This window comes from Xenopus laevis, chromosome 2L (assembly GCF_017654675.1).
Source record: "Xenopus laevis strain J_2021 chromosome 2L, Xenopus_laevis_v10.1, whole genome shotgun sequence".
Taxonomy (NCBI): Eukaryota; Metazoa; Chordata; class Amphibia; order Anura; family Pipidae; genus Xenopus; species Xenopus laevis.
Genome location: NC_054373.1, coordinates 139707740 through 139720578, shown reverse-complemented (window position 1 = coordinate 139720578; position 12839 = coordinate 139707740). Strand labels below are relative to the sequence as shown.

Here is a 12839-nt window from a genome sequence, read left to right as displayed (position 1 = left end):
GCAGTCGATTGCAACTGACAAGGCATGCTAATCTTTCTCTTGCTCTTAATTCAGGAGTGCCTTGCATTAGCTTTTCCATATTATCCAAAAATATAGATAGCACTCAGTCTGTGCCGAGAAATTTAATTAGATTTAATTTAATCAAATTACACTACCAACTCTGGACTTTAATAATGCTTTAGGCTTTGTATGAAATCCATGTGAAGTTGGGCATCTAAATTTCCACAGAGGGTTTAATTATGATAGGTACCTTTATTAATTATTAATATTCTATCTCAAAAAAGCAGAGAATTATATTACTGTATCATTTAAAATTAAAAGCATGTTAAATGAAGTATCGGTAAAATGCAATGGCAAAAGATCATTCTTCACACACAAATATAGTCTGAACTCATCTGGCCCCTATAAAATCAATTATTCCCTAAAAGCTTATATTTTATTCAGACATTTCTCCATAAATATTTATTATTGGCTATATTTTTTATGTATATTTATATATGCTTAGAGAGTCTGTATTCCATATCTCAGTAGAAAGGGCTAAAGCAGGACTGTTCTTTCATCAAGTATGAAGGTAGACCCACTCATGGGCCAATTGTGTTTGTTTTTGGCTTTTGTTCATGGTCACATTGCAACATTCAAGTCATTTGAGGCTAAATAACTGTTATTGCTTAAAGGGATACTATCATGGGAAAAAAATCTCAAAATGCATCAGTTAATAGTGTTGCTCCAGCAGAATTCTGCACTGAAATAGGTTTATCAAAAAAAACAAACACATTTTTTTTATATTTAATCTTGAAATCTGACATGGGGCAAGACATATTGTCAGTTTCCCAGATGCCCCAATCATGTGACTTGTGCTCTGATTAACTTCAGTCACTTATTACTTTTGTAATGCAAGTTGGAGTGATATCACCCCCTCCCTTACCCCCCCCCCCAGCAGCCTAACAACAGAACAATGTGAAGGTAACCATATAGCAGCCCCAACACAAGATAACAGCTGCCTGGTAGATCTAAGATCAGCACTCAATAGTAAAATCCAGGTCCCACATTCAGTTACATTGAGTAGGAGAAACAACAGCCTTTTAGGGATTCTGAGCATCCCTAAGCATTATACATCACAAAAAACCAAAAATATTTTGTCGGCTAGCCAGTCTGATTGTAAGTGGATTACTTCTTGCCTAAATCTTAAAATGAAAACCCATTTCCATGTAGTTTCAAGATTATATAAATGTACATGGCTGAAGGCCAGTTGCCATTCTAAAGGGCACAGGATATTAGGTATTATCCTTTATAAGTGTTAATATAAAATATTGTAAATTATGAGGTGCTTCCAGCACCTTCATTCTCATGATTAATTTTGTTTCCTTCTTCCCATCCCAAGTCAAGCTCAACTACCAATACATTCGGTTTACAGTCAGTCCCCTGCTTCTCTACAAGTTTAACTAGCGGTGCTGCTAGCCTCCAGCACCCTGGACATCAGTTTCACAAAAACCCACCATTATAGCAGAACCTCTCTGTGCTTCTGTTAGTGATACTGTGAGCTCCTAGGGGCACTAGGATATCATGCCAATGTAACTGTCAGCTCTGCTACTGGCTTGCTTAAACAGTGTGTAGGCATGTGCGTTGCATCTCTTTTATTGTAAACATCACTTATAAGAATATCATTTACATATAACAGTATTGCAGTATTGGAAAAAGTGCAATATTTTTTGTGTATTATAAACAAGTGTATGACACTTTTGAAACATATAAACACCAATAGCCATACCTCCCAACATTTTTTAAACAGAAAGAGGGATAAAAAGATTTGCTGTGCGGAGTGCTGCGAAATTTTATGACCACACCCATTTTTGCGGCCACATCCCCTAATTACCATGTCCATTTTACAAAATTTGGCCAGTTATGAAAGTTTGAACACATTTCTGTGGTTTTTATGTGTTATTACAGTTTTGCTAATAAGGGTGAACTGCACTTTAAGCTGTCTAAGTTCTCCCAAGAGACTTTCTTATCTCAAACTGTTACCAGGCCCGGATTTGCGGTGAGGCCGCAAAGGCCTGGGCCTACGGCGGCATAAATTAAGGGGCGGCATTGCAGCCCAGCTGCAGGGGTAATTTGCTTTGTTCGGGAGCACAAAGTGCTATAGACACTTAGTGCTCCAGTGCGAAAGGATGCACGCAATCCTGCGGGAGAGAGGGGGCGCCTGAGGACACTGGCCTCTGGGCGCCCTGATGAGAAATCCGCGCCTGACTGTAAAAAAAGGATCTGAGTATCTATTTCAGGCTCTCTGGCAAAAGCCAATTAAGTTAGAAAAGTTTTTTTTCCTTCTGGCTGTGCAGTGTCGGGACATTCAGTAACAAACTGGGACTCATGGGCGGATTTTCATTAAGGCTTGGGAAGGCTAAACCTCCCCAAACATGCCTGACACATTATTTAAAAAAAAAAAAAACAAAAAAAAATAGCAACAAAACGTACAGCTATCGCTTGTCCTGGAAATTTGGTATTACTGAGTTATTGCTGTTTCCACTGGGGGCGCTGTTAAATTTGCTTAATTTGCCAAATTGACTCCTGTAAAGGGCACTAAGCCTGCAGCAAATATTCCTGCCTTTCTAAATTCCAGCACTGCAATGAAACTGTGGAGCACAAAACTTTTGCACAAGGTGTTTTGGCTTCTGCAAAAATTAACAGCAGTGCATGAACCTAGTTTTTACATGTGAACACCATATGTTCTTGTAAATTCAACAACCAATACCTTTCTTACACAATATCACACCTTTAGGGCTCTTACACACGGGCGTTCCGACCTGCGCTCCCCTGCGTTCCGTTTTTTGGCGTTCAGCCGCAGGGGAGCGCAGGAATAGACGCAAGTCATTATTTGAAATGGGGCTGTACTCACTCAGGCGCGTGTAGGCGCCGAACGCAGGAAAAATGTAGCATGTTGCGTCTGAACCTGCGTTCGGCGCCTACACGCGCCTGAGTGAGTACAGCCCCATTTCAAATAATGACTTGCGTCTATTCCTGCGCTCCCCTGCGGCTGAACGCCAAAAAACGGAACGCAGGGGAGCGCAGGTCGGAACGCCCGTGTGTAAGAGCCCTTAAAGGACAAGGAAAGTTAAACTAAAGAAGTAGGTTGAAATGTTGTACATGATGTTTTGTGCTTCTGTACCAGCGCAAGGCAACCACAGCCCTTTAGCAGTAAAGATCTGTGTCTCCAAAGATGCCCCCGTAGCTCCCCATCTTCTTTTCTGCTGATTCACTGCACATGCTCTGTGCTGCTGTCACTTACTGAGCTTAGGGACCCACTCAAAATATACAGTACACATAGAATAGAAATGTGACACTGTAAGGCTGATTAGTAATTAATACAGATAATTACTACATGGCAGCACAGAAACCAGTGCAACTAGCATCAGAATTTAATAATCAGCCCTGTATTATCAGTTTATATTACAGACAAACCTCATTTTCTGCTTGATAATTAGCGACAACCCCTAAGCTTAGTTTCTCAACAGCTGCTCAGAGCCCACTGAGCATGTGAGTGTCGCAGACACTTTCCAAGATGGTGACCCCCCCTGTGACAAGTTTGAAGTCCTGGATCATTGCTGCTATTGACAAGCTGAAACTTTAGGCTGGTGCAATAAGTTCAGTATATATTCCACAGCATTTTAACCCTATTCATTGTTAGGGTTTAGTTCTCCTTTAACTGCATGTTTAGTTTTCCTTTAACTGCATGTGTAATATTACAGACAGTTTTACAGCTGTTTTCTAACTAATTTGGCCATATTGTGAGTGTCATATATTGGCTCTTGAATGCTAATTTTTTTATTCAACTTTAGATTGTGCAGCTTTAGCCTCCCCAAATAAAAATATCACCCTCCGCCTATGCTGGGACTTTGGATTGAGCTGTCAAAATCAGGACTGTCCTGCGAAAAAACAGGACAGTTGGGAGGTATGCAATAACCCAGCTCAGCAGCATAACTTAACTTAATATCCGTATATTTTAGATTGGGGGTACATAGAACAGCCTACACGTAACTTTAAAAAACAAAGGAAAAGAGGAGAAGACAAGACTATAAGTAAATGTGCTATAGTATACTGCAAAGTACAGCTTTAGTTTGTGAATGCTGCGAAACTGTGTTTGAATACAAATGCCAGGCTGTGTTTTGGTTTTAGGGCAAATAATCTTGGCAGGGATCAAAGCATGACTCCTGTATCAAACAGAGATTCTATGATGCTGGCAATTGAAGCCAATGACAGGAAAAAGCATGAAACAGGAGGGCCTGTGCTTTGATGAAGCCTGCCTTTTATCTCTGCTGTATGTGGCTCAGACAACAAAATATTATTATGGGTTTTGCTTTTTGTTCCTGTGGAATTTATATACAGTTTAACAGTAGAAGCTTTAAAACTGTTGTGAAAGCAATGGAAGTAATTTTTCAAGGCTGAAGTTGTACTTTCTTTTGTATTATGCTGCACAAACATGATGGCTTGTTATTGTTCCAATCAATGTGCCCCTGTGTCCCCAGCAGATGTACTAAATGGGTGATGATGGATATGGAAGTTATTTATAAGATACTTCATTGATATTTAAAATCTAGGAGGATACTGAAATATCTGTTTGAGACACGTGTGCTAAATTTGACCCCCCCAAGTCATTTCTATGACCGCCTGCTTGACTATGGATGCTATAGACAACTGTGTATGACAACATCTTTTTTTATATAATCAGACCCACTAACATTTAGAATGTCCGTCAATTGGCCCACTGTATAGGGAACATTTGACAGCACTAAATAGTTATAGTTGATCTGTATTTTGGGGAGGTTAATCTTTTTGTTTTGATTCTTTGTTGCTGTCCAGCTAGTCTTATTATTGCAAGATTACACTGGAATTATTTTTGGAAGCCTTTTTTCAAGTGAAAAGCAGAAGCAATCACAAAAGTACACTTGAGTTGCAGGAGTTAGAAGCAGCTAAACGGGCCAAATTATGGACATTATAGATACTGTTTGTGAGACTGGTCAATTAAATAAGGCTGGCAGGCTTGAGATGCTGCTGAAGTACAACCCCCAGTGTGGTTATTGTTGCTGTTGAATAGCAGCCAGAGGGCTAGTTGGGTTTCCCTGATGCAAATAATAAATATAGCAGTATCATTGTAATCACATGTTATTTGTTCTTTGTGGAGCTCTCCTACAGCCATCAGACATTTACACAAAAAGTATCATAATAAAGCTAAATTCTACCTGCAAGGTAGGATTAAACCCCTTTACCTCTCCATGAGCCATTTATTCGTTATTTCACATTATATTTCCTGAGTAAATCTTGTTCTATTGTTCTATTTGCCATTGTTTGGCTGAGATTTTTTTTATGTGAAATGGGTCAGTCTAATGAAAGCAATAAAGTCAGCGGCAAGATGTCTTCCCTATATTCCATCTGGTAAGGGTTCTTCCAATCCTTTCTCTGACATCTGCTTTGTGCCAGGAATCCAATCCCCCTTGTGAGTAATTAGACTGTATCGTGTCTGGCTGAATGCTTCCCCCCTCCTACTGGTTGTATTATCAAATCTTTTATGGAAAGAATCCATGGCTAACAAAGGGATGTTCCCATGCTAGACTAATTATGTTTATTTCAGAAAAACAAGAGTAGATAAAGAAACAGTGCCTGCTTGTTGTGCTGTAGATCACATACTTTCTACCTCTGAATTACGGAATGCCCTTCTTCCATAGATTCCATTTTATCCATTCCTTTTTCTCTGTAATACCGTAATAAAACAGTAGCTTGCACTTGATCCAACTAAGATATAATCAATCCTTATTGGAAGCACATCCAGCCTATTTGGTTTACTTAATGTTTAAATGATTTTCTAGTAGACTTAAGGTATGACGATCCAAAAATCCATTATCTGGAAAACCCCAGGTCCCGAGCATTCTGGATAACAAGTCACATACCTGTACTTAGTTGACATATTAACTATGTTTTTTGTCAAAGAAATATGTCTGTCTGCTGTATACTTAGTGCAAAGTTATTTTTTAATTATGTACAGGTATGGGACCTGTTATCAAGAATACTTGGGACCTGGGGTTTTCCAGATAATAGATCTTTACATGACTTGGATCTACATACCTTGTCTACTAGAAAATCATGTAAACATTAAATAAACACAATAGGCTGGTTTTGCCTCCAAAAAGAATTAATTATATCTTAGTTTGGATCAAGTACAAGCTACTGTTTTATTACAGAGAACAATTTAAATCATTTTTGAAAATTTGTATTATTTGGATAAAATGGAGTCTGCGGATCCCATTCTGGATAATGGCTTTTCAGATAATGGCCCCATTCCTGTATCTCATAGGTTGAAATAATGTAGCAATTTTGCCTTTGTTGTTTTTCCCAAATATTTTTTTCATACACACCTATAATCCAGTCTATAATTCTATGTATTGTTTGGTTGCTACGGTAAAGATAAGTAACCCTAGCAATCAGCTTTATCTTGAAAATGTAAATAATTCCAAAAAACAAAAAGTAAAGCAAACACAACACAAATGCCAGTTGTCAAATAAAACTGTCTACTATATGTCATAATAAAAGTTAATTACAAAGTGAACAGCAATTATCAAATGAATTATGAAACAGGATTCCCAAGGCTTGCTATTTGCACAGTTGAAATGATGCTTGTCTTCTGTGCGTCTGGATCAGACTTAGAAGATCTAATTTAGTTCTGTGGCCTCGCTGAGGTTTTCTCTAAGGTTGGATTTATGCAATGCTTAATGCATCCAGCAGCATATTAGGCAAATGGATTGTTCAGGAGATTAAAGCAAGAATTTGAGATGGATGTTTTATGTCTGTGCCAAAATGACCTAAAGTCTCCTGTATTAGTGCTTCAATATGTGTAAGTGACATGAAAGCAGCCTGCAATTTTGCTTTTACCATATGGGAAAGAGCTTAGTCCTTACATGCATTTGGCCTGTTTAAAAAACAAAACAAAATATTGAAAATCTGATTCCTAGTGGAAATTATGATTAGGTAAGGTAAGAATTTAAGACATCATGCAAAGAAAGAACACATATGTTCTGTGCTGTACATTGATTCACAGTAGGGAACAACGTTTTTGAGGCCTGATGGGAATGATTGTCCACAGGTCTTTGAAGGTGACATATAATGGGGTTAAACCCCACTAAAAACATTGACTTGATGTTAATTGGTGAAACTCAGTCACAGATGCTGGGCAACCAACTAGTTTACAGTGCTTACAGCAAGGTTCTTTCACATGTCTCCAGTGGTTTCTCATCACAAAGCTCATCTTTTATTCCAAACAAGATACTTCAATTGTACAGGTTTCTCTTTTCCCAGTACCAATACACGGCTGCCATCACCTCACCAGTAGCACTTTCAGTTGTCAAGCCTTCTCTCCTGCTTGCTTAAATATCTACTTTGGTAGAGACCTTGTAGGGTCCAGACCATGCTTGCCTTGTCAGAGCCAATGTGTCTCAATTGGCTAACATCTCTCATATTCTTAACTCTCCCTCATTCCTCAGTGTCTCTCTGTCCCATGCAGGGTCGGACTGGCCTGCCGGGGCACCGGGAAATAACCCGGTGGGCCCCAGCCTTGGTGGGCCCCTAGGCCCTTTACTTAATTACCTGCGACAGCATTATTATAAAACAAGTTATTCTGTACCATGCGGTGCGTGCGACGGGTGATGGAACACATATGCAGGCAGGCGGCGTGTGGGCCTCACCAAAATCAGAGCCGGTGAGTGAGCCCACTGCCTCCTAGCAGCTAGTGTCCTGGTGTCCATCACTAGTCGATTCACGTCTGCCCACAATGCCTGCCAGCACTGGTTGGAGGCGGAGCCGATGATGCTGCTGCTGTGTGCAGCCTAAGATGCTGACGTCACGGTGCGACGGGTGAAGGAACACATATGCAGGCAGCCACAGGCGGCGTGTGGGCGGCGTGCCCTACCAAAATCAGAATTGCACCGCTCCTGTGACTGTGGGTCCACATCGCCTCCTAGCACGTAATGTCCACAGTCCATCACTCACTAGTCGTCGCTTCACTTTCGCCCAACCATAGTGCCTGCCACTGCCAGTACTGGTTGGAGGCGGAGCCGTGGATGCTGCGGCTGTGTGCTGAAGTCACGTGCTATTGGCTGCATTGTGCCTGCAGGTTGCACGTTAATTGTACGTTTCAGGCAGGAGGCAGCCAACGTATACCTGACATGGGCATTCTATTAGGTGCGGCTTTCAAGCACATCGTGGGAGCGATCGTGGGTATCTTCTCTTCTTTACATCAGTTCAGCAGGCAGCATCAGCTTGGCAGTGGCACTCCCTTACTGTCCAGTGGCACATCATACCTAGCTTCACTAATTCTGAGACCTCCAATTGAACTCCTTGTTGCAGCATCACAGAAGGTGGCACAGGTACTGACTTTTGGTCTAAGTCTAACTAAACAAAATACAAAAAAATGTTTTGTGTCATTGTTAATAGGGTGGGGATAAACAGACAAAAAGTTGCAGGGTGATATTATGCCTTTAAGTTAACTTTTATTATGTTATACAATGGACAATTCTTAGCAACATTTCAATAGGTCTTCATTTTTTATAATTTTCAAATTATTTGCTTTCTGACACAGGTATTTCTGACACCAATACCTGTTGCTAAGGTAATTTAGACCCTAGCAACCAGATCAGTGCTGAAATTCCAAACTGGAGAGCTGAACAAAATGCTAAGAAATTAAAAAATCACAAATAAAAAAATTAAGACCAATTGCAAATTCTCATAGGATACCACTCTCTGGGTCATACTAACATTTGAATGGGATTCTGTCATGATTTTTATACTGTAGTTTTTATTTATAAATTACATTACTTACACTACAAATACATTACTCTACCATGTAAAATTTAATTCCTGAAGCAGCAAGTGTATTTAGTTGTAATATTGGTGTGTAGGTGCATCTCAGGTCATTTTGCCTGGTCATGTGATTTCAGAAAGAGCCAGCACTTTAGGATGGAACTGCTTGTAGATCAGCTATTGTTTTTCGAACTCAATGTAACTGAAGGGGTTGTAGCAGGATTTTTACTATCGAGTGCTATTCTAACAGGGTTACCTTTCCATTGTTCTTCTGATAGGCCGCTGGGGGGGAAAGCGAGGGGGTGATATCACTCAACTTGCAGTAAAGAGTAACTGAAGTTTATCAGAGCACACGTCACATGACTAATATAATAATTTGTATGGGGGGGGGTGGGCTCTTGAGTTACGGTTTCCTGGTGGGCCCCAGGCACCCCAGTCCGACACTGGTCCCATGTTTGATGAAGTGGTCTCATTCAACGTTCTCCCTTTCATGCTAGTGAGTGTCTAAGGCTATCGGCACACAGACTGTTGTCAGTGGCTGTTGTTAGCCTGCGTATTTTTTGCAGGCTGAAAGAAGCAGATCTGCTCAGTGCTCCTGCGCCATTGATTTGAACTCGTCCAGTCTGTGTGCGCTCACACACACACAGGCTGAGGTCAACCAAAATACTGACCTTAGTTTCTGCTCCGCTGTGTGTGACCGCACACAGGCTGACTGGTTTCAAATCAATGGAGCAAGGGCACTGAGCAGATCAAGGGGCTTAATTGGACATCTCTTCCTCTTAAAGTTGCAACCGTGTCTGATAATGCCCTTAAAAGCAAACTATACATATTGTCAGACTGTTTTGTAATCGTTAGCATTTTATTCTTAATATATTTTCAATTACTTAACTTTGCTTACTTTTTTGGGACCGCAAATTGTCTGAATATGACTGAACTAGAAGGTCATATCTGTTATGCATATTGGCAGTCTGAAAACATTTATCACCCCAGGCATTGTTACATTCATTATTAATTTGATTTGATTTAATTCTTTGCCTCTTGAATTTACTGGCTATTGATCTTATATTTACAATACCAAACATTTCTTCTGGATATTCATTTTGATAGCTGCTTGTAGTTACATTTCAAGCATGCCTTACATTTTTATTGTTAAACTGGTTGCATTTCAGCTTTAACCAAGGATTGTGGGAGCTGCAGTTCATAACTGAATAGATACAGTTGGTCAGGATGACTGCCCTTCTCCTCATTTTTCTTCACAGTGCAGGCAATAAAAAGTATTACTTCATGTTCTCCAAACTAATATGAAGTAGAGCTGTAATTATGTTCCTGGCATAGTAGTGTTGGGGTGTTTATTATATGAGAACATTGTTGGAAAAGGTGTGCTTTCGATAAATTTAAGCTATTGGAAGCCATTTCAGAATACTGAGCATCCCACTAAGGTATTATGAATAACATTTAAAGTTTAAGACATTATAGGTCATGGGAACCCGAGTACATTTCTGTTTCCAGCAGCAATTCCTCTTTTCAGAGGCAACATTTAGCTGTCTTCCCTATTCCTGAGTCTTCACGTATTGGAGCGGATTCAGCTTACAGCGTGTTCAGAAAAGTGGATGTAATCATTGCCTTTGGCTACTTTGCTTTTTATTGATGTAATTTCAGCTGTGTGAGTGTTAGGGACAATTCATGGGCTGGTAAGTCACATTTTTTCCTTCCTTTGCTGTATAGTAACACAAACATCGGACAATGTGAAATACTTAAAGGGTTGCGTGCAAAAACAATCTTCCCTTTATTGCACTGCAAGTAAAAGAAAAATGGGTCACATTAGAGCAGCAGTACCCTCCAGCCAGCCATCCTCAGATAAAACACGTTCGTTTTGGGCATCACTGCTATGGTAACCAAACCCCAGTGCTTCTCTATAGCCAGAGAGGAAGATCTGAATAACTGATCGTGTGCAGTACAGGCTGTGGCGACATTGGATAGCCTTGCATTTCTAATGGGACAAAAAAAAAATACATGTGGCTTCACACTGTGCTGAACTGTGGGGATCACATTAATCCAAATACAGAAATGGAATAATATTTACGGCGTGAATTACAATTACATGATTAGGCGGTTCTTTTTAAATTAAATTTTCCTATTTGATATTTAAGGGAAAAGGGTAAGCTTCTGGGGGTGGACTGCCCCATAATGTAAAAAGGTGCTATCATTTGATTACATTTTGTGCAGAATTAAAAATAAAGTGGAATTTGGAGAATGGGAATGAGCAGCTGTAAAGTGCACTAGGAACAAGGAACTGCGAATGTACAGAAGCATAGTCACCTTGTATGCCCACTGCCGTCTCTTTTGTTTGCAAATGCTTTCGTTGGATGGTTCGAGGAGGTCCAACATTTAGTCAGTAAGCCGCTTATCTTATGGCAAGGTTTAGATATATGACTCATGTTTGTAACCTTACTATAGTTCAGTACTGCCTGTCTCCATCATGTAAGGTCATATAGTGGGATTGCCATCAGCCCCTTAACAATTACAATGTGTGTGCCAGCTGTGTTATACCCATTAAAACCGAGCACCTGTTACATAAAAAAAGGAATGCAAAGATGCATGCTAACTAGCGTGCAGTTTGTGCTGCAAAGCATTAAGCATAGCTAACATTCAACTTTGTGCACAAAGGTTGATTATGAATAAAACTTTCTGAATGGGGGGAGCAGTTAGATACTATGTAAAGCAACCATGTGCCCCACTGCATGGGGGTGATATGTATGTTCTATGGGGGTTACTTACCAAAGGTCAAGTTTGTGAGGTTTTTTTCTTCCTCAGATTACTCGAATTCTTGATTATTTATGGGAAAAAAAAGAATGTAAACTCAAAACAATGCAATTGGGGGGGGGACTCAAATACTCAAATTGATCAAGTTATCAGCTAAAAAAAACACTGAAAAAAAACAAAAATCATGAATGCTAAATCAAATGGTTCAAGGGACATCTGCAGTTGACTTCTACATGACATTGACAGGTTTTAGCTGTAGCATTTTCAGATTCAAGCTATTTGCAGCTTTGAGGCATAATAAATCTCGAAAAATTCAAGTCTTTTTTAATCCCAAAATATACAAGCTTTTACTGAAACTACCCTTGAAACATTTTTTTGGGGAAAAACACATCTCGATCTTTGATAAATAACCCCCTATGTGTGCCAAGTGACAGTAGGACTGATTTGCAATTATAGCCCCAATCATTGCGTATGGTTTTGTGTCCAATGGCGTTCCTGGTCCTTTCACATATTTGCACCATTGCTCGAGTCCCATGTGTCTGATAAATTGCTTGAAAGTGCACCAACTAACACAGGGAAATATTGGAGCTACTGCCACCCCAAATGTGTCAGTAAGTTCAAGTTTCCAAGCCTGCGAACTTGACTTGACTTGGGCCGAAAGGTTTACATGCATTTCTTATATACAGGAAACACTGCAAATGATGCAATCCTAACAATTCTTGAACAAGCGGATGCTCTCGATTTTTTAGTATTCACAGATTAGCCATGGTTTTGCCTTCCATGGTTTTGCCTTCCATTAGTGCAATTGTTTTTCAGACAAAATATAACATATTATATAAATTCAGCATTAAATGTATTATCACACAAATCAGGTGCAGACCTTTATGCTTCAGTGTAGACAACAAAATTATCCAGGTTTGTACTGTGCAACAAAAAGTATCCTTGTTAGCATCTCTGTACTGAGCATATTAGTACTAGTTCAGTTGTTTATTGCTCACATTTTTCAAGTGATGTGCTGGCTCCTGCCTGCAATCTTATAATTTATTAGCAAATGGTTGGGACTGTGGTGAAAGAATGGAAACTATGATTAGTTAGGGTTTTCCATCCCTTTCCCATAAAAGCAATTGAGTCTTCCCTCTATGAGGGACTACAGTGTCAGTCACAGTCTGAATCACATGTAACCTCATCTAAAGTGAAGCAGACTATGTTCCACTCTTAACCCTTTTCTGTTCCTA

The 12839-nt window shown here is 39.8% G+C and overlaps 1 protein-coding gene across 2 annotated transcripts in view; it reads left to right on the top strand.

Moving 5' to 3' along the window:
* The window catches only part of enox1.L (ecto-NOX disulfide-thiol exchanger 1 L homeolog), a 334042-nt gene that overhangs the window by 80063 nt on the left and 241140 nt on the right, over nt 1-12839 (top strand). The window lies entirely within an intron of this gene.